This window comes from Chiloscyllium punctatum, chromosome 15 (assembly GCF_047496795.1).
Source record: "Chiloscyllium punctatum isolate Juve2018m chromosome 15, sChiPun1.3, whole genome shotgun sequence".
NCBI classification, from domain to species: domain Eukaryota; kingdom Metazoa; phylum Chordata; class Chondrichthyes; order Orectolobiformes; family Hemiscylliidae; genus Chiloscyllium; species Chiloscyllium punctatum.
Genome location: NC_092753.1, coordinates 51,486,768 through 51,509,123, shown reverse-complemented (window position 1 = coordinate 51,509,123; position 22,356 = coordinate 51,486,768). Strand labels below are relative to the sequence as shown.

Here is a 22,356-nt window from a genome sequence, read left to right as displayed (position 1 = left end):
TTACAATCCAGTGTATGTCCAAAGAGACTTGGGGCTTCAGGTACATAGATATTTAAAATGGCACAAACATGAATAGAAAATAATCAGAAATAGCCTTTGTACTTAGAGGGCCGATATACAAAGATGCAGAAGTTAAACTGCAATTATGCAGTGTGACCCAACTGCTGCAGGAGATATGAGTACCTAACAGTAGAGTTGCAGAGATCTGTGACCTCACTGTTTAAGATCTTGCACTTCTTGAGAACATAGGAACAAGGGTAGGCCAATCAGCCTCTCAAACCTATTTTACCATTCAATGAGATTAGGGATGATCTGTGGCCTAACTCCTTATACCTGCCTTTAAACCCACATCGCTTAATATCTTTGCTTAATAAAAATTATCTATCTCAGACTTAAAAGTAACAACTAATCCAGTATCCACTGCCATTTGTGGAAAAGAGTTCCAAACATCTCCCACCCTTTGTGTGTAGAAGTGCTTCCTAACATCTCTCCTGAACAGTACAGACTTAACTCTCAGACTATATTCCCTAACTGTAGAATTCCCAACCAGTGAACATAGTTTATCTTTTATCTACCCTGTCTTTTCCTGTTAAAATCTTGAAGACGTCTTGAATATCTTAACCTTTTCAATTCTAGTAAAAACAGGTCTCATTTGTATAATTTCTCCTCATAACTTAACCCTTGAAGTCCAAGTATCATTTTTGTAAATCTACGTTGGACAACCTTCAAGTCCAATATATCCTTCCTAAGGTGTGCTGCCCAGATCTGCTCACTGTACTTCAAATGGGATCTAACTAGGGTTTTGTATAACTGCAGCATGATTTCTGTGTCCTTGTGCACCAGTCCTCTAGACATACAAGCCAGCATTCCATTAGCTTTCTTGATTATATTGTGTTCCCAGTTGTACTTCGGGGGAGCTGTTTCTGACAGAAGTTGCAAGATGAATTTGTGGCTTGAACCGGTTGGAGACAGTGCTCTCTAGTTTCTTGAAAAGGAAGGCTACCAATGATAAATGTGTTGGAGAGAAACATTAGTACACTGAGAACTTACAGATCTGTGATATCTACTAGTTCTGAGGATGCAAGACTTTAAAACCATGGTCTCATGTTAAAACTTCTACATCTTAAGGAAACCCTAAGGCATATCCTTTTCATTTGCTTTTGTACTGGTCACCATCCTCTCTAATTATTTGTATTTGTATCTACATATGTTGGATGTTATTTCTTTCTTTTTTTTCTCTCAGGGTTAACTGATGTTATGACCCCAGCTGATGCTACCAATGGACAAGTCCAATCCATAAGTGAAACCTGGCTTGTGTTTTTTTCATTTTTAGTTAATGTGAGGTTTATTTCACTGAATAAATTGGCATATGAGACTGTTGAGTTTCTTTAACAACAAAAGAGAAGTTTATTACACAAAAGAAAGAAAACAAAATATACAAACCAAATATAAACATAGTTTGAAAGATTTAAAACACATAGCAAAACAAAGTCCCATCCCATTTCCCAACACTGTCCATTCCAGAGGTGCAAATCCAGAGACATTACCACTCTACTTCAGACCTTGAAGTTCAATTTAACTGATTCCCCTCAGTTCCTTCCCATGAATTGTGAGGTTTTCTTACATTAGTCCTCATACAATTAAAAGTTTAGACTTTCCCAGTTTTAATTTTAAAAATCACACAACACCAGGTTATAGTCCAACAGGTTTAATTGGAAGCACACTAGCTTTCGGAGCGCCACTCCTTCATCAGGTGATTGTGACTCACCTGATGAAGGAGTGGCGCTCCGAAAGCTAGTGTGCTTCCAATTAAACCTGTTGGACTATAACCTGGTGTTGTGTGATTTTTAACTTTGTACACCCCAGTCCAACACTGGCATCTCCAAATCAGTTTTAATTAACCTACAGATTTATAACCTAGCACTCGTGTTTTGGAAGTTCCAAAAACTATATTTTTCTGCAGGTAACAGTACTTGCCCTGAACTGTTCAATATTTTAACTGTTCAAACTATGTTTGCAACTAACTCAGTCAGGTCTTTTCAAAGCAGTAGAAAATCTTTCCATCTTGAGTTTCTAAACTAACCTCAATCCTTCATTATTTTGAACCAAAAGCCAGCTAATGGCATTTATATAAACTGGTAAAAACAACTTTCCAGTAACACTACAGGGGCCCTGCTTTCTGATGCATATTCGATTAGTTCATCAGTCATTCTGAAAGGAGCATCTGACCTAGTTATTTCAGTGAAAACAAAAAAAACTGGAGATCACAGCGGGTCAGGCAGCATCCATGGAGAGAAAGCAAGCTAACGTTCCGAGTCTAGATGGCTCCTCATTAGATCTAAAGTGAAGTGTGGAGGAAGCAGCATTAATGCAATGTGGGGAGAGCGGTGGACTGCTAGGGGAGAAAGGATGTTGATAGTTCCGATTAAATGATCCAATTAAGTGAACTGCCAACATCCTTTCTCCCCGATCGACGTCTGCAATAAATACTGTCCCTTGAACTTGTCACTTTGGCTCCAATGAAGAGTCATCTAGACTCAAAACTTTAGCTTGTTCTCTCTCCCCAAGGATGCTACCTGACCCACTGTGATCTACGGCATTTTTCATTTTCAGTACAGATTCCAGCATCTGCAGTAATTTGCTCCTTTTATTTGAGAAACTGTGTATAAATGTACGCTATTATTTTTATAATCTAACCCCTAACATTTATACACACAGTTAAATTGCTCTTTCACAAGAAAATACTGTAATTGGCTCCTTACTGATACTGTAGACTTTGGTAACTACAATTTATTAGACAGAAGTAAAGCCTTGAGCTATAAACATAAATCTTTGACGTTGCTAACTGAGGAGATTTAAAAGAGGTTAGCTGATTCACCCCTCTTCACCTGGTCACAATAAAGGAAGGAAGGAAAGACTTGCAATTATATTGTGTCTTTCATGACCACCAGATGTTCCCAAGCACTTTATAGCAAGTGAAGTACTTTCCAAATGTAGTTATTGTTGTAACGTAGAAATGCAGCAGCCAAATTATGTACACACAACTCCCAACAGTAATATGATGATGAAAAATAAACTGTTTATAATTGAGACAAAATTAATAAAATGCTTTATGGAAAAGCAATGAAAATATGTGTGAAAGAAAGAGAGAAAAAACATTTCTGATCACAGCTGCTGCAGCCTTTGTTTTGCATTCTATAAATAAGGGAGAGAGAGAGAGAGATATGAACATTAGCACTTCACGTGCAGCAGTGTGCTGTGCAACCAGACATCCACAATATGAAAACATGTTTTCACAAAACAACAACAGCTCAAAAGACAAACTATGAGAGTGAAAGCTCATTGTTGAGAAGGTATCCAAGTTAGGAAAACACAAACAAGAAAAATTATTTAACTGCAGATATCCAAGTTCCAACTCAAAAGGCTTAGCCTAATGACTGCCATTATGTCCTCAAATTCATGCGAACAGTTAAACTCATTTTGCAGCAACTGTGGCGATTGAACCAAGTTAATAAAGCTCCAAAATCACAAATGCTAACTAATATGCCACCATAGGAGACACGGAGCCAATGATGATTGCCAAGAAAAAGACACTGTTTACTAAACTGTGTGGTTGTATGGTCCCAGCAACCATATTGTAACAAAACAGTTCCAAATTTGACTGTATTCCCTGATCCCTTTAATATTTTATCCTGCAATCAGTGTTATTTGCTTCTTATTCTGAGGCACTGGCAGTGTTGGTTAAGTTGGCACTGAATTAACCAAGGCTGAAAATGTGTTGCTGGAAAAGCGCAGCAGGTCAGGCAGCATCCAAGGAACAGGAGAATCGACGTTTCCTGAAGAATTCCTGAAGAAGGGCTGATGCCCGAAATGTCGATTCTCTTGTTCTTGGATGCTGCCTGACCTGCTGCGCTTTTCCAGCAACACATTTTCAGCTCTGATCTCCAGCATCTGCAGTCCTCACTTTCTCCATTGAATTAACCAAAACATTTTGCATGCTGTATAAAGAAAGACAAGATTACAGTCATTCTATTCAGTGTGAGACATTTAGTGCCAATTCTATTCCTCTTGTTATTCAGGTTGGAATTATGGTGTCATATTTTGATTCTGAATCATTCAAAAACCCATATCCAATCCTTTGAAAAGACTTTCCATTTCAAGCTAACTCTGTCCTTAACCTTACTGGTTGCTGGAGAAAATAGCTCCTGCGATCACATCCCCACATTCATATCAGTCCCACTGCTTTTATCCTGTGAGACACTAGTTCAATGCATTCATAATAAATGTCCTCCCTCTAATTTCTCTTTAGTGTGCGCAATCTGGTTGTTGCACCATGCAATTTTGCTGTGCAGTTGCACATGTTAGAAAGGGAACATTTTTTGTGCCTTGCACAGCACATTCATGGTTGCTGGGACCATACAACCACACAGTTTAGTAAACAGTGTCTTTTTCTTGGCAATCATCATTGGCTCCGTGTCTCCTAAGGTACTGAATTCCATTGTTACAATTCTCTGCACTGTTTTATCCTGTTTACTGAAGCTAATAAACTTGGTTCTGTCTGCTTCCATAAGACCATAAGACCATAAGACATAGGAGTGGAAGTAAGGCCATTCGGCCCATCGAGTCCACTCCGCCATTCAATCATGGCTGATGCGCATTTCAGCTCCACTTGCCAGCGTTCTCCCCGTAGCCCTTAATTCCTCTAGACAACAAGAACCTATCAATCTCGGCCTTGAAGACATTTAGCGTCCCGGCTTCCACTGCACTCCGTGGCAATGAATTCCACAGGCCCACCACTCTCTGGCTGAAGAAATGTCTCCGCATTTCCGTTCTGAAATGACCCCCTCTAATTCTAAGGTTGTGTCCACGGGTCCTAGTCTCCTCGCCTAACAGAAACAATTTTCTAGCATCCACCTTTTCAAAGCCATGTATTATTTTGTACGTCTCTATTAGATCTCCCCTTAATCTTCACTGCCATAAATTAAAATTCTTAAGGACAAGCATTCCCAGTAGCATTATTATGACTTGATTCACTTGTATTGTCTGTGACAATTCACAAGGATCATTTAGCATGGGGGAAGGGATGGAAGAAGGAGAAACAAATGATGACAAAGGCTATGTTTTGTGCCATTATCATTTTACATCTCCATGCAGAAATTTGGGCGGTTATCTATTTTTCTTTACCATACATGGGCAAGAATGGTGGACATACCCACAGTTTAACTCACTGGTCCTTTGAAACAAGTTATATTTGCATTAATAATGAGGGAATAGATGGATTCATGCTAGTTGCCTTTTTCCTAGTATGGGGGATTTCAAGACTAGGAGATGAATTTTTACAGTATTAGGAAAGAGATTTACACAGAGGATGGTTCAAGTGGAATCACTTCCAGAGAAAGTGATGGGTGTGGGTAATATTACAATGTTTAAAAGACATTTGGATAAATAAAGGAATAGGAAAGGTTTGGAGAGGCATGGGTCAGAAGTAGGCAGGTGGGACTAGTTTAGTTTGGGATTATGTTTGGCATGGACTGGTTGGACTAAAAGGTCTGTTTTTGTACTGTATGATTATGACCGCATAAGTCATTCGTGATTTTCAACTTTTTACAGCATGCATCAATTGTTTAAAAATTATTACTTCATTGATATGCGAGCTTGTTCCTTCTGTCCTACAATGCTGGCACAGCCATGAATCGCTAGAGTTCCACTCTCAGGAAAAACCTTCCCAAAAGGCTTTATATTACTACCTCACCTCCGTACTTTAAAAGCACCTTCAAAATGTTTCGCAAACAGTACTTTATATTCATGTTGTCTAAATGTTAAGACAGCTGATTAAATCCCTGGGGTTGACCACATTTTTATCCTCCCTTGGCATCACTGGCAAGATCAGCATTTCTTGCCCATCCCTAATTGACATGCGCCAGAATGGCTTGCTGGATCTTGCAAAGGCCAGTTATATGTCAGCCACTCTGTGCGGGTTTGGAATACATGTAAGCCATGCTAGAAATGGATGCCAAATTTCCTTTCCTAAAGGGCTAGAGAGAACCAAATCGATTTTCACAGAAATTAATGTTTGTTTTCATGGATAGCATATTGAGACTAGCTTTATATTCAGGATTTATTAATTAAACTTAAATTCCAAGATCCTGAGGGAGGATTTGAACTCAAATTCCCAAAGCAAAAGCCTGGGCCTGGGTCTGGGTCGCTCAATTACTAGTCCAGTGGCATAGTAACATAAAATACACGAACAGAAAAGGTTTGGAAGAATGTGGGCCTGAAGCAGACAGGTGGGACTAGTTTAGTTTGGGATTATGTTTGGCATGGACTGGTTGGACCGAAGGGGCTGTTTCTGTGCTGTATGACTCCATGAATCTATGATCGCAGCTGATCATCAACTCAATGCCCAGTTTTTTATTTTCTCTCCGTACCCTTAAACCCTAAGCACTATATCAAACTCCTTCTTGAAAATATTCAATGTTTTGACCTCAACTGCTCTATATGGCAGAGAATTCTATACACTCACTGCTCTTTGGGTGAAGACATTTCTCCTCATCTCAGTCCTAAATGATCTAACCAGTAACTTTAGACTGCAATGCCTAGTTCTGGGTTTCTCAGTCACTGGGAATATCCTTTCTACATTTACACTGTGTAGCCCTATTAGAATTTTATGATACCTATGATTTCTATGATACCCCCCTCAAAAAAATCAAATAAAATCAATCATTCTTCTAAACTCCAGTGAATATAGCCCTAAACAATCCAGTCTTTCTTCATACATCATCTTGCCAGACCAGGATTCAGTTGGGTAAACCTTCGCTGCACTCCCTTTATGGCCAGATCATCCTTCCTCAGATAAGGAGATCAAAACCGCACACAATACTCAAGGTGTGAACTCACAAGTCCCTGTACAATTGCAGAAAGATATACCTGCTCTTATATTTGAATCCTCTTGCTATAAAGGCTAATATACCATTTGCCTTCTTTACAACCTGCTGCACCTACATGTTTACTTTCAGGAACTGGTGTACAAGGACAACAAAGTCTCATTGCAGCATCCTCTTTCCCAATCTCTCGCATTTCAGATAACAATCTGCCTTCCTAACTTTGCTACCAAAGTGGATAATCTCATTTATTCACATTACACTTCATCTGCCATGCATTTGTCCACTCACTCAACATATCCAAATGACACAAACATCTCTGCATCCTCCTCACAGTTAACCTCCCACCAGCTTTGTGTCATCTGCAAACTTGGGAGACATTACATTTAGTTTTCTCATCTAAATCATTAATACAATTTGGGAGTAGATGGGGTCCAAGCGCTGATTCCTGCAGAAAGCCACTAATCACTATTAGTCACTCAGAAAAAGACTCATTTATTCCTAATTTTTGTATCCTGTCTGCCAACCAGTTCTCTATCCATACACTATCCTTAATCCCATGTGCTTTAATTTTACTTGCTAACTTCTTATGTGGGACCTTATCGAAAGCCTTCTGATCATATACCACATCACCGGCACCCTGTTCTTAACTCCACTAGTTACATCCTCAGAAAATTCCAAGAGATTTGCAAACATTATTTCCCTTTTGTAAATCTATGCTGACTCTGTTTGATCCTGTCACTGGTTTCCATGTGTTCTGCTATTAAATATTTTATAACAGACTCTAGTATTTTCCCACTACTGCCAGGCAAATTGGTTTGTAATTCTGTTTTCTCTCTAACTCCTTTTTTAAATAGTGGGGTTACATTAGCTATCCACCAATCTGTAGGAATTATTCCAGAGTTTACAGAATCTTGAAAGATGACCACAAATGCATCCACTATTTCTAAGGTCATTTACAGTTCATCTACTCTGCAATATAGAATATTGGGCCTTGTGGGATTTATCAGCTTTTTAGCCCTACAATTTCCCCAATGCCATTTCTGTACTAATAATGATTTTCTTCAGTTCCTTCTTCACTGTGTTCTCCAACATTTTTGGGACAGTATTTATGACTTCCCTTAAGAAGACAGAACCAAAGTACATACCTAATTGATGCACCATCTCTTTGTTCCCATTATAACTTCACCTGTTCATATTGTAAGGGACTTCATTAGTATAATTTTCATAATTCCTTTTCTATTTACAAACCTATGGAAACTTTTACAATTAGTTTGTGTGCTGTTCTGCAAGCTCTCTCTCATACTCTATTGTCTTTCTCTTAGTCAATCCCTTTGTTCTCCTTTGTTGAAATCTGAACTGCACCCCTTCCAGAATCGCAGCTTTAATATCATTCTATAATCCAAAGCATTTGGTGTAAATAAAGCCAAGAATTTTTTCAAAATTGCTTTTCATGCCTTTGGTGACTCTATTCTTATATTTCTCCCTGTTTTTCTTCAAAACCATCAGAAGACAGTCAGAAGACACTTTTTCTGTCCAATCTACCTATGTGATAAAGCTGGGTGTCCTATAGCCGGCACACCTGAGTATTCTCCAAATTTTTTGTAACTTCTCTTGTTTGTCTTCACTTCCACTCTTCTCATTAGCAGCAAATTCCAAAAATTCCATTGTGGGAAGAGATGGCATAAAGCTTGGCTGCTGTTCCAGAAGGAACGAAAATGCAGTAGTATTCGGAAATGTACATGATATAGTCAAAAAGTTCACAGCAACGTTCCTTCCTCAGTTATAGCCAGATCACTGTACACCTTGCAGGATTCAAGTAGAACTGGAAACAGGTTAGAGGTAGTCACTGTCTCTTTGATTACAAATAACGCCTGGAAAAGAGAAGGTTCAACCTCAAGGAAACAGAAGACAGAAATAAATGTATTCCACAACAAGCTGGCAAAAGTTGTTCCACTTTTAAAACACATGTTCCACAATATTTACAAGTTCTTTTTAGCTCCTTTTCATTCCACATTATTGTCACATGCTTGGCTTGTTTTTGGCCATTGGAAATTGGAAGAAGGCAGGATCAGTGTCAGGCAAAATGTTGCTCTGCACTCAGAAGGAGGAGGCAGATTGAGACAGGAAGTAAAATGCCAATTTTTCTTCAGACATAAAAAGAGATGAGCTTAAAACTTAATTACTTGATTGTGGTTGACATATCCAAAGATAATCACTATGAGTCACAATCTGGTCTGAATATCTGATAATATTTTAGTTTGTGCGGTTCTCTTTAGACTTAGCATCATAAAATACTCTTATTATTTCTTAGATGACTGACCAGTTGGATAATATCTCTTGGCAGCAACTTTAATTATCATATCTGGAATTAAAAGTCTAATGACCATACATCCACTGCTGTTTGCCAGAAAAACCTATCTGGTCCTTTAGGGAAACAAACTATAATCCTTACCTGATCTGGCATACATGTGACTGCAGAGTTAACCACAGGAATGGTTAACTGCCCTCTGGGCAATTAGGCACAGCAATAAATGCTGCCTAGCTAGCAACAACCACATCTCATGAACAAATAAAGAAAAAAAAGACACTAATGAAAAAAAGACGTCCGTGCAAAATATTTAGGTAAGTAGAAGGAATAAGTAACTTCCTTTTTGAGAATATCCAGCCATTTAACATATTCATGGCTGACTTGCTACAGCACCTGGAACTTCCTGTACTGTACTCCTACCTCTTAGTCACTCATACAGAAATTGATCAACCTCCATCATTAATACATTTAGAACTAGCATTCAGTTTTTTGGATAGAGAATTCTAAGATGCACAACCCTCCAAATTCCCCCTCAGGAATCTCAGCGCTAAATATCTAATTCATTTCTTGTTCCAAAAGTGTCACAATTCATCCTAACATTTAGAATATTTAAACATTCAAATGGAATTGCACAAAGAATAAATGAAATTCTATGACAATAAACATTTATATTTTAAAAAGAGATAACATTTTATCACAGAGCAATATCATAACCATAAACTTACAAAGCTAAGTGAATTGCAGTATGCCCAGAAGTTGAAATGAATAGGAGAGTGAAACAGATAACTCAAGGATACGGGAAGCTGATTTGGAGTTTTCAAAGTTAAACTTCATGGCAGGGGTAAGACTACAGCAGTTAAACAGTGCAATAGTTATGACAACCTAGAAGATAATGAGATATCTGTCCATGTTGTGTTGCAATTTTAGTTACATAGGGATAGACTTGAAATTTCTGACCCACTTGGAATATGTGGTTGGAGGAGTGGAGAAGCACCCATGGATGGACAAGTATTCCAGAGTCATGGATAGATTTCCTGGGATGGAGAATCAAGAGGAGACTATTAGGGCAGGAGTTGCAGTGCTGGTAGGAAAATAGATGGAATATAGTCATGGAGTTTGCTCTGTTGATGAGACAAATACACAGGATTCACTAGGTAGGTGGAAAGGAACTTGCCTCCTTCTCAATCCATAGGTTCTCACTTTACTATAGCTGCCAGGCTTCCAAAGGCTCAGTGCATAAATATGAGGCATGTAATGGGATTCAGATGTTTAATATTTTACAGTCCCATCTGATTTAAACCTAACCATTTACTTGTCATTTAAATCTTTCCCATAGAGAGTCTACAGCAAAGAAACAGTGCAACAGAACATAAAACTAGCAGGAGTAGGAATAGGCAATTCAGCCCCTTTAGCCTGCTCCACCATTTAGTACAATTATGACTGATCTCATCTCATCTCAACTCCACTTTCCTGTCCTCTCCTCACAACCCTTCAACCCATTATTCATTAAAAACTATCTCCTCAAATTTATTCAGTCTGCTGACATCCACCGCACCCTGGGATGGTGAATGCCACAGATATATAACCTTTTGAAAGATGTAATTCTTCCTCATCTCTGTTTAAATCTGCCACCCCAGCCTAAAACTATGACCTCTCAGTTGAGATTGCCCCAAAAGGGGAAACATCCACTGTATCTACTTTGTCAATCTCCTTTAGCATCTGATATACCTAATTCTTCTAAACTCTAGCAAGCATAGGCTAAAACTGCTCAGCACCAGCATCACACTAAAATTGCTCAATCTCTTCTCACAAGACAAGACTTTCATCTCTGGAATTAATTTAGTCAACCTTCTCGGAACTGCCTCCAATAAAAAGACATCCTTCCTCAAGTAAGGGGAAAAAACTGTACACAGTACTCTAGCTCTGGTCTCACCAGTGCCTTGGATAGTTGCAACAACATTTTATGACTTTTATACTGCATCCCTTTAGCAATAAATGTTAAAATTGCATTTGCCCTACCTAGTACCTTCCTATACCTGCATACTAGCTTTCTGCAATTTATGCACGATAGCATCCAGGTTCCTCCACACCAAAGCATTTTGCAGTTCTCTATTCAGATAATATTTCTATTCTTCTGACCAAAATGGATAACGTCAGGCTCATTACTGGTTGGCATTTAGGCTTCACATAGATCTCCTTTTCATCCAATCCAATCCTTCTATTCCTTTGTCCCGGAGAGGTTTATGTGCCTTTTCTTTAAAATGTAATTTACAAAATTTCCATCTCATGCTTACTCCTCATGGTAGCATCCTTCTCTACACCTTACCCTATCAAAATGTTTCATAATCTCAATCTTCACATCACTTGATAACCTTCTCTTTTCCAGAGAAAAGAGCCTCAGACTGTTCAATGTTTCCCAATAAGAATCATAGAACAGAATCATATTATCCCATATCATAGAAAGCTAATTACTTATCCTTTCAGTTCTAGTATCCTTGTGAATTACTTTAGCATCGTCCTCAATATCATTTTCATAATAGTAACTAGAACTGTTTACAGGACTCCTAAGTATGAACCAAGCTAGGTTCTACGCAGGTTTAACTCACTGTTAACTCATTTTCTCTTCCAGAACTGAACAAAAGTGCTTTTTTTCATATGTTTTATATGATTTTATAGCCCTTGTTGCAAGTTTTATTATCTTGTAACTATAGATTTTTTTCTTTCTACCTCATCTTCCTATTATCCAATCTGTATGTGACCTTATTTATCCCACAAAAATGCATCACTTCACACCCAGTTATATGGTAATTATTTTGCCAATTATATGCTTATTCTGCAAGTGATTCATGTCTTATATTTTGTCTCTTGGGCCTCGCCCATTTCCTCAGTCTGTGGGAAAATGGACTTTTTCTCAGCATTGATGAATATAGAGCAGCGGTTTACGTGGCATTGACACTGTGCACACGTCACTGCAACTAACACCCCCCCGGGGGAGGTGTTTTTCCGGGTTCCCTCCCATCCAGACTGATGTGGGTCATTCTATCCTTCCATTACAAAACTCTGCTTGGGGGTTGATACCTTAGTGTCCTGATCCATGCGGATCTCAGGCCATCTCATGATTTTTCTCGCAATGTCATTTGGCTAGTCAGTTGTAAAGCCACTACGATTACTGGAAGGATCAACAAGGAGGCACGGGTAAACCCGTGGCAGACAAAATGATAGCAAAACTGCCTCAATGATAACTAATCAGACCTGTCTCCCATGGGAGACCAATCCAAGGGAGTCGCAGTCACTCCCACCCACCTACCTTTAACACCAACTCCCTACTTTCTGTGTTATAGTCAGTTAGCTATCCACTTGGCTATTTGCCCTGCTTCCACCAGCTCCAACGTAGTGCCCCATATAGTAGACTTAAAGCTATGAAAAATCCTTTGAAAATTCAATTACATTACTTCTGCATTTTTACTGTTACTTCTTCAATGGTATTCAATAAGGTTGGTCACATATAAATTACCTTTATGCTGACTACCTTATTCTATTCTTTATTGAAATTACACAAAGTTTTGTTTCAATACTCTAAACTGGCCTTGTGCCAAAAAGGAGTCATTGCCCATTTCAACCTACTCAAATACTAAATATCATAATTATCAAACTTTTGCAAATGACGTGCGGGTACAATTAGGAAATATGAAGATGCACATATTACTCAGTCAAGGCATTGAAACAGAACTCAGGAGAGAAAACAGCAATGTCACTGATGTAAAACTATCAAATGACTTAGAGTCATAGAGACGTACATCACAGAAACAGACCCTTTGGTCCAACTCGTCCATGCCCATGAGATATCCCAACCCAACCTAGTCCCATCTGCCAGCACCCGGCCCATATCCCTCCAAACCTTTCCTATTCATATACCCATCCAAATGCCTTTTAAATGTTGCAAACGTACCAGCCTCCACCACTTCCTCTGGCAGCTCATTCCATACACGTACCACTCTCTGCGTGAAAACGTTGCACATTAGGTCTCTTTCATATCTTTCCCCTCTCACCCTAAACCTATGCCCTCTTGTTCTGAACTCCCCGATCCCAGGGAAGAGATTTTGTCTATTTATCCTATCCATGCCCCTCATGATTTTATAAATCTCTATAAGGTCACCCCTCAACCTTCAACGCTCCAGGGAAAACAGCCCTAGCCTATTCAACCTCTCCCTATAGATCAAATCCTTCAACCCTCGCAATATTCTTGTAAATCTTTTCTGAACCCTTTCAAGTTTCACAACATCTGTTGGATAGAAAGGAGACCAGAATTGCGCGCAATATTCCAACACTGGTCTAAGCAATGTCCTATACAGCCACAACTTGACCTCCCAAGTCCTGTACTCAATTTTCTCACCAATAAAGGAAAGCATACCAAACGCCTTCTGCACTATCCTATCTACCCGCGACTCCACTTTCAAGGAGCTATGAACCTGCACTCCAAGGTCTCTTTGTTCAGCAACACTCCCTGGGACCTTACCATTAAGTGTATACGTCCTGCTAAGATTTGCTTTCCCAAAATGCAGCACCTCGCATTTATTTGAATTAAACACCATCTGCCACTTCTCAGCTCATTGGCCCATCTGCTCAAGAACGCGTTGTAATCTGAGGTAACCCTCTTCGCTTGATTTAAAGAAACTAAATTAGGAGTTTCAACAATCTGATTCACAGATTTGCATTTCAGGAAATAAGCCAACCACAGGTTAAGTGTTAAATAAAATGCTGGCCAACCAGCACTGCCCATATCCCATGAGTGAATATCTGAAAAGATGTACGAGAGCAACTCAGCAGTTTGTCAGTGTGGAGAAAAAGAGAGTTAACATTTAGAGTCAAGTATAACTATTCTTCTTTGCTTTTATATAAGTGAAATATTATTTGGCTGTATTTAATTTGTCTGTGTAAATTAATTTCTTACGATTCAATTAAACTCTCATTCTAGCTTCCAAACCCTTCCTTTGTCGTGACCATCAATGTTCTGAAACTCCCTTCAGCCCTATAACATCAGAGATGTTTATGCTCCTTCAATTTGCTCTCCCCTAGTTTCAACTGCTTTCACCAATGGCAGTCAATGCCTTCAGCTGCAGAGGCTGTATGTTCTGGAATTCTCTCCATATCTCTCTTTCCCCTTTAAGATGTTCCTTAAAACCAAACATCAGGCATTTGTAGCTCCTCATGAGTTTCGGTACCAACTTTTGTTTGATAGTAGTGTTATGAGGCACCAGGGGATGTTCTAACATGCTGTAGGTGCTATATAAACACAAATTAATATACTCCTATTCTGAAGTAAGAAAACACTTAAGTCAGACTGCAAATATGTCAGGGCGTAGTTTTTCCCATCAGCTTACTGTGACATTCTTCTGGTTGAAGTGAAAGCAAATAATGTATTAAACTTCTGACATTTTCTCTGTACAAAACAGTAACTGAGTGATGATAATCGGTATGATGTGTCTCTGAGGAGTGCTTCTGTTGCAATAAGCTGGAAAGAGCTATTTGATAAAAAAAAACTGAAGACAAATCAGGCCTAGCTGTACCATGGCACAAAACACTAGATTGACAATATATTGCCAGTTATTAACTTGTAAAGATGCCAACTACACACATAAATTGCTTAAAATTCAGGTTAACAAATATTTCACTTACTGAGCAGCAATTATTTTGGTTTCAGAAAGCACCAAGTTCAAACATCAAATCATTAAAATGCCATCAAAGCATGAGTCATCAGCAGACACAAATCTGACCTAATTAGTTCTACCCTAAACATTTCTGGAGAATTTACAATTCATAAACAGACTTTGCATCATCCATTTTAATATTGCATGCTTAAGTCTCTTCTACTTGCAATTAAGTATTGATTATATTTAATGAACCATTTACATTCAATTCAGCATTAAGAATAAATCCAGTGGTCACCCAATGGTTCATTTGGTAAAGGCATTATACAAATCACAGAAGATCAGCAAGGACCAGGAAGTTTGCAGTTAAGTTGATGACCTGATTTGCTAAACAAGCATCCTTGCATTGTCAAAACAGTTCAAAAGTAATTGAAAATTATCCTCCTACACTCTGTTGTTTAGTTGTCCACGTGGCAGAGCTTAGATCTGATCTGTTAGTTGTGGAATCATTTAGCTCCAGTTACTGCATGCTGCTTCCACTGTTGGGCATGCAAGTAATCCTGTTTTTCAACTTCACCAGATCTCATTTTTTTCTAGATATACCTGATGTTGCTCCTGACATGCTCTTCTGGACACTTTATGAACCAGAGTTGATCTTCAGACATGATGGTAATAGTAGAGTGGCAGAAGTGCTGTTAAGTATAATTCTGCTGTTGTTCATGATCTATTGTGCCTCATGATGCACAGTTTTGAGCTGACTGATGTCTTCTAGATTTACCCCAATTAGAATGGCATTAGGGTCACATAACAAAGTGAAAGGTATCCTCAAAGACTACACTGGATCTCATCTCTCCAAGTACTGTGCAGTGGTCACTCCTAGTATCCTGTTACAGATGGATTCAATTAAATAATGCACTGGAGAAGGTGGTTCCACAAATATCCCCATCCTCAATTATGGTAGAGCATAACCATCATGCGAAAGACAAGACTTATAAGATAAGACATTTGCAGCAATCTTCAGTGAGAAGTGCCAAGTGGATGATCCATCTTTGCCTCCTTCAGTCAGTGGTCCCAGGATCACAGATGCCAGTCTTCAGTCAATTCAATTGTCGTGATATCTACTACCTCATCACTATCAATACTTTCTTTTAATCATAGGACATGGACATCACTGGCTAGCATTTATTGCCTGTCCCCAGTTGCCCTTGATGATAGTGGTGAGCTGCCTTCATGAACTGCAGTAGTCCATGCACTGTGGGTTAACCCACCATACCCTGAGAGAGGAAGTTCCAGGATATTGATCCAGCAACAGTGAAGGAACAGTGATATATTTCCAAATCAGTGTGGTAAGTGGCTTGGAGGGGAATTTGCAGGTGGTGGTATTCTCATATATCTGCTGCCCTGGTCCTTCTAGATGTAAGTAGTCATGGGCTTGGAAGGTGCTGTTTATGGATCTTTAGTGAATTTCTGCCATGTGTCTTGTAGGTAGTACACACTGCTGTTACTGAGCATCAATATTGATGAGAATGGATATTTGTGGATGTGGTGCCGATCAAGTAGCTGCTTTGTCCTGGATGGTGTCAAGCTTCCTGAGTTGGAGTTGCACTCATTCAGGCATCTGCAGTCATTGTTTTTACCTAAGTGCTGCGTTAGCCTAAAGCTCTGAGATACTAGTCTAGAGACATTACCACTATGCCAGTGCCTCCCACAGTATGGTATATCTAGCTTCCCTCGGTCATAAGGGCATAATCAATTCAAACACTTAGTAATGAATCAGGAAACTTTCCAAAAATAAGTAGCACAGTGAGGAATAATATAGAGAAAAGGAATCAAAAATTGAGATTAAAAATCTATTGTTAGAGTGATATTAGCAAACTAAATGTTGTACTCTTGATTTTATGTAGATAGTAGTTCTGACAGCATTGAAAACTTTTGTATGTCTGATGATCTGCTTGGAGTTTATCTGTAGTCAGCTGATGTCTCTGGCCAGCAATGTTATGATTAGTGGCACAAAATGACTGATTGGCATCTTGTCAATGCAGCTTAAATGATTGGACTTTATGAGTTCAATGAGATTAATAGACTGTCTTTGTGATAGCTACCTAGTATGCAAGCATTAATTTGCCCAAATAAAAACAGAAAGAACTGCAGATGCTGTAAATAAAAAAAACAGAAATTGCTGGAAGAGTTCAGCAAGTCTGACAGCATCTGTGGCGAGAAAGCAGAGTTAACGTTTCAGCTCCTTCTGAGGAAGGATCACTGGACCCAAATATTAACTCTGATTTCTCTGCACAGGTGCTGCCAGATCTGCAGAGCTTTTCCAGCAACTTCTGCTTTTATTAACATGCCTAACCCTGGTCTGGTAGAAAAAAGCAAGCAAGCTGAACTTCCCAATTAATCTCTGGTTAGCAGCATTTTTCCATGGAGCACACAAGTCTACATGGGCATAGTCTCTAATTCTTTATCATGTTTATCTTACAATATGGAAATCTTGCTCCATCAGAATAATTACACAAGCTTCCCAAGCAGCTCCTTGTTTTTGGGAAGGAGGTGAAACTGCTTGCTCCGCCAATAAAACCGCAGTCCCTTGCACACCAAGTTAGTGCTTATTTACTGATGCAATATCACCACTGTCTCTTAGAATGAGTCAGAGATGCGGAGGTTGGGATAATTATCCACACTATGGTGCCTCTTATACTGCCTGACCCATCCTGCACCCTTCTGTTTAACCATTACAGCTGATAAGGAGATTCAACATTCATATCAGAAGAAATTACTCAATAGCAAAGCAATATCAAAGGGCCAAAAATTTTCTTTAAGCATATATTCATATACACTTTATAAAAGAGAAATTTTACATCAATTTTATATGAGAAAGTGGATTAATGTTAGGCAAATTGCAAAATTTTATAAATGTCTGAACAGCATGAACACATTCAAAAGATGCAGAAGCAAAGTACTTTGGATGCTTGGAGTCTGAAATAAAATGTTACTGGACCTGCCAACAACGATGATGTTAACTACAGTGAGGAAAACCTAATAAAATGCTGGAAACATTCAGCAAGTTAGGCAATATCAGCAGAGACAGAAACAGAATCAATATTTCAGTTCTGCAGCCTTTCACTGTAACTAAATAAAAAGTTATAGCTCCTTCCTGTAGCATATTTTCATAAGGAAACCTTTTTGTTCTGACAGTCAGTAAGGAAAAGAAAGAATTTCCAGTGTTTCTGTAGAGCTCCAATTTAGTCCATAGTGGATATTAAGGATACATGGGGGACATTGAGAAGGGCAAGGATGAAATATGTGTGTGTGTGTATATTGCGGCAACTTGAGGGTATGGATTGGGTTAAACACTAAGGTCCCTAACAATCATCTAACGAACTGGGCCAAAGTCCTAGTCAATGGACTTTCAATCTGCCAGCCTTGATGTCCATCCACTTCAGGTCTACTTTGAAAAGTGCTGACCTGAAATTAAGCCTGTACACCTGATTAACTGGTGGTGGTATAGGAAGGGGAGGGACTAATGTGTGTGGGTTCATTCAGAACTCAGGAACACAACACTGGGAAATGGTCCAACATGCATCTCCTGAGTCTATTAGGAAAATCCAGTTCATGAACATAGTTTCTCTCTCCAAAGACATTGCCAGACCTAGTGACTATTTCCAGCATTTTTCAGTGTGTATATGTGAATGAGGTTGTGCTTTAGTTTGGCAGGAGTTTCCTTGCAAGCACAGATTACCCCACCGGGATTGCATTCGTGTATGAAAAGGAAGGAAACCAATGCAGAAAGCTATGGAAAAGTTGAACTTCTGAGACAAATCATGTGAGATTAAACATCAGGAGGTCAATTATTATATGGGCAATATTTTCAGGAATTCACACAAAAATGTTTTATTTGGGCCCAAAGGAGTCACATTGAATAGAAGTAAAACCAACATTCAATAATTCATAAAAATTCTAATATACATTTGATAAAATTACACATCATATAAATTTTAAACAATATAACTATGTACCATAATGAACGAATTGCAATATTTCATATTGAAATCCTTCAAAAGGATACTGATTGCTATCGAAATGAACAAACAATTCACCCCAATAGCCTGGTTGTATGGCACTTTCATCCAGATTTTCCTCACAGTGGTTAACATTATCATTGTTGGCAGGTCCACTATCATTGACATTATCCATCCACAAATTATCATCCTTTACACCATCAAATACATTCGATATTTACCACTTCAGAAGTGATTTTTTTTGACAATATGGGTTCAAGTTCATTCTGTATGTCTATTTTATTTGTGAGAACAGGCTGGATTTTATGGGCCAACAACTGGCATGAAAGCAGGCGGGTGGAGCTACAAAATAGGACAACGCCATTTGGCAGTGTGCCTGCTGTCAGCCTGCCATCTTGAGTAGCAGGAGAAGCATTGAGTGCTCACTCAAGGGCATTATCTTACTCCCAATCAGGCATAATAGACATTCGGGGAGGCATTTGGGATGCTGGCCAGTGAAGGCTTACCCTGTTTCCAGGTCTCTGGCTGAGTGAAGGCAGACTTGAGATGACAATGGGGCATGGGGCAACAGTGTATAATCCAGATTTATGTTGCTCCTGACGGTGCTCACAGATTTCAAACTTTAGTGAATTTTCTTTTGCCTTCTAACGCCCAGTTCTTCCACATCTTTCAGGAACAGTCCTCCAGGCATTTATTTATAAACAAATACAGAGTTGGTGAGACACTCAAAATATAACCCCTGCGTCAATATTGTTTCATATCACATCACTGACCATATCATTCAGAAGGTGGGATTCAAATTTGTCCGAGACAAGACATACCTGGTTTCAAATACTGTATTTCTTCAATGGATTTGTTACAATTGCTTTCATTGATTCAGGCTCTTTCATGAACTTGGACAACAATACTTTTCTGAAATTTCCTGTATGGGGAGAATTTTGCACTTTAACCACTCTAATATTGCACCAACTGAGATACAAACCAGAGCCACAATGAACCAAGTCTTCTCAAGACTAATAATTTTTACACGGGTTTATATCACCAATCTTGGTCACAATCTTGTTTGCAGATTCATGACGAGTTCATCCATATTTCCAATGCAGGCTGATTGATACATATCCCTCTCTACACAGAATAACAAAACAGTGGAATCTAATGATGTTGCCATCATGTTCAGGGGCAGGTGCTTTAAAAATGTTGTTGTCTGATGGACTATTAAATCCTGCCTTTTCATGAATCTAGTGACCTTCCAGCACTAGCCATAAATTCTGGAATACCCATAATAATTTGCAGGTCTCCACTCTCTCCTTCTCTAGGTCCACAGGCATTGAGACTAACTATGTTGGTTCTATGGTCATCTTAAATAATGAAAAGCAGGCCACCATACATTAGCAATTACAGTTGGACATTTCTAGTCTATGTGACTCTATATCATATCAAGTGATTTATTTCCCCACTGAGATACTGTGGGATTCCATAGTAAGCTAATGAAGAAACATCATGACTGGACAAATGCCCACTAATATAGGAGAGTTCAGACCCGAACAGGACAAACAGTACAGACTACAGATTCAAAAACACCAGCAACGGTTCTCCTTCAAGATCCTCTGCTCCATGCTTGCAGCAATGCACCGGCACCTAACCTCTCTCCAGTCAGCCCTGCCTCAGCTGAGGGCCACACTCTCTCAGAATTGCAAAGGAGCCACTCTGTACTACATCTCAGGAGAATTCATACACTCAACAAACAGTATTTCAACTCCATCTCAAACATCAAAATCTATAAGTACAACAAACTTTTATCTACCCACCTCCATAACCAGCGATCTTCAAACATTCCAGAAGATTCCCTTGGCCTCTGGAACTACTTGGACTCCATTAGCCATGCGGCTGGTGCAGCTGCCACCCCCACGCTAATTTATGACATCACTTCCGCCCCCATCATGACCACTCCCACAACCACTTCCACCCCTCACAATTCCTCATACATCACACGTGACATCACTTCCGCCCCTCACGTCATTGTTGATGTCATACGCTCAGTGACGTCCACCACCCCAACTGCCGTGTCTGCCACCACTTCCGCCCCCACCAACGCCACTCACCTGCATTCTGCTGAAACGCCCCCCCCCCCATAGATCCCACTGTCACCATTCCCGGCCCCCAGAACCCTGAGGGGAACACCACCCCTGCTCATGACTCAACCCCCATTCCCCCAACCATTACACCCACCCCAGTTACTGGCTCCGCCCCCACTCCCAGCTCCACACCCACACCAGATCCCAGCTCCCAGCCCTGCAGAGTTTTCACCATCCCTCCAGACGTTCTCCTCACTGAGGATGAACGATCAGTCCTCAGCAAAGGACTCACCTTCATCCTTCTCCATCCATGCATCAATGAATTTAATACACGCTGTGACGTCAAACACTTCTTCCGCCGCCTCTGCCTCCGAACTTACTTTCACAATCAGGACTCCCGCCCACCTTCCAAAGACCCCTTCGCCCACCTCCAACACACTGCATCCACCTGGACATCCCGCGCTGGTCTATTACCCGCCCTTGACCTCTTCATTTCCAACTGCCGCCGGGACATTAACTGCCTCAACTTGTCTACCCCCCTCCCCCACTCCAACCTCTCACCCTCACAACGTGCAGCCCTCCAATCCCTCTGCTCCAATCCCAACCTCACCATCAAGCCAGCGGATAAAGGGGGTGCAGTGGTAGTCTGGCGCACTGACCTCTACACTGCTGAAGCCAAACACCAACTCGAGAACAACTCTTCCTACCGCCCCCTCGACCATAACCCCATCCCCCATCACCAAACCATCATCTCCCAGACCATACAGAACCTCATCACCTCAGGAGATCTCCCACCCACAGCTTCCAACCTCATAGTCCGGGAACCCCGCACTGCCCAGTTCTACCTCTTTCCCAAGATCCACAAGCCTGACCACCCTGGCCGACCCATTGTCTCAGCATACTCCTGCCCCACTGAACTCATCTTTACCTACCCCGACACTATCCCCCCAGTCCAGGAACTTCCCACATATGTTCGAGACACCACCCACGCCCTCCACCTCCTCCAAGACTTCCGTTTCCCCGGCCCCCAATGCCTCATCTTCACCATGGATATCCAATCCTTCTACACCTCCATCCGCCATGGCCAGGGCCTCCAAGCCCTCCTTTTTTCCTCTCCCGACGTCCCCAACAGTACCCTTCCACCGACACTTTCATTCGTTTGGCCAAACTGGTCCTCACCCTTAACAATTTCTCCTTCGAATCCTCCCACTTCCTCCGGACCAAAGGGGTAGCCATGGACACACGTATGGGCCCCAGCTATGCCTGTCTCTTTGTTGGCTACGTAGAGCAGTTGATCTTGCGTAATTACACCGGCACCACTCCCCACCTCTTCATTGACTGCATTGACGCCACCTCATGCTCCCGTGAGGAAGTTGAGCAATTCATCAACTTCAACAACACATTTCACCCTCTCCATCTCCA

At 40.3% G+C, this 22,356-nt stretch overlaps 1 protein-coding gene across 5 annotated transcripts in view; it reads right to left on the bottom strand.

Annotated features, from left to right (window-relative positions):
• The window catches only part of sytl5 (synaptotagmin-like 5), a 190,780-nt gene that overhangs the window by 130,724 nt on the left and 37,700 nt on the right, over positions 1 to 22,356 (bottom strand). Inside the window, exon 2 of one of the 5 annotated variants that reach the window (XM_072585108.1) lies at positions 19,681 to 19,781. The exons of the other annotated variants lie outside the window; for them this stretch is intronic. The gene's annotated coding sequence lies outside the window, so the exon portion shown is untranslated. The remainder of the gene's footprint in view (positions 1 to 19,680; positions 19,782 to 22,356) is intronic. 5 annotated transcript variants of the gene reach the window in all.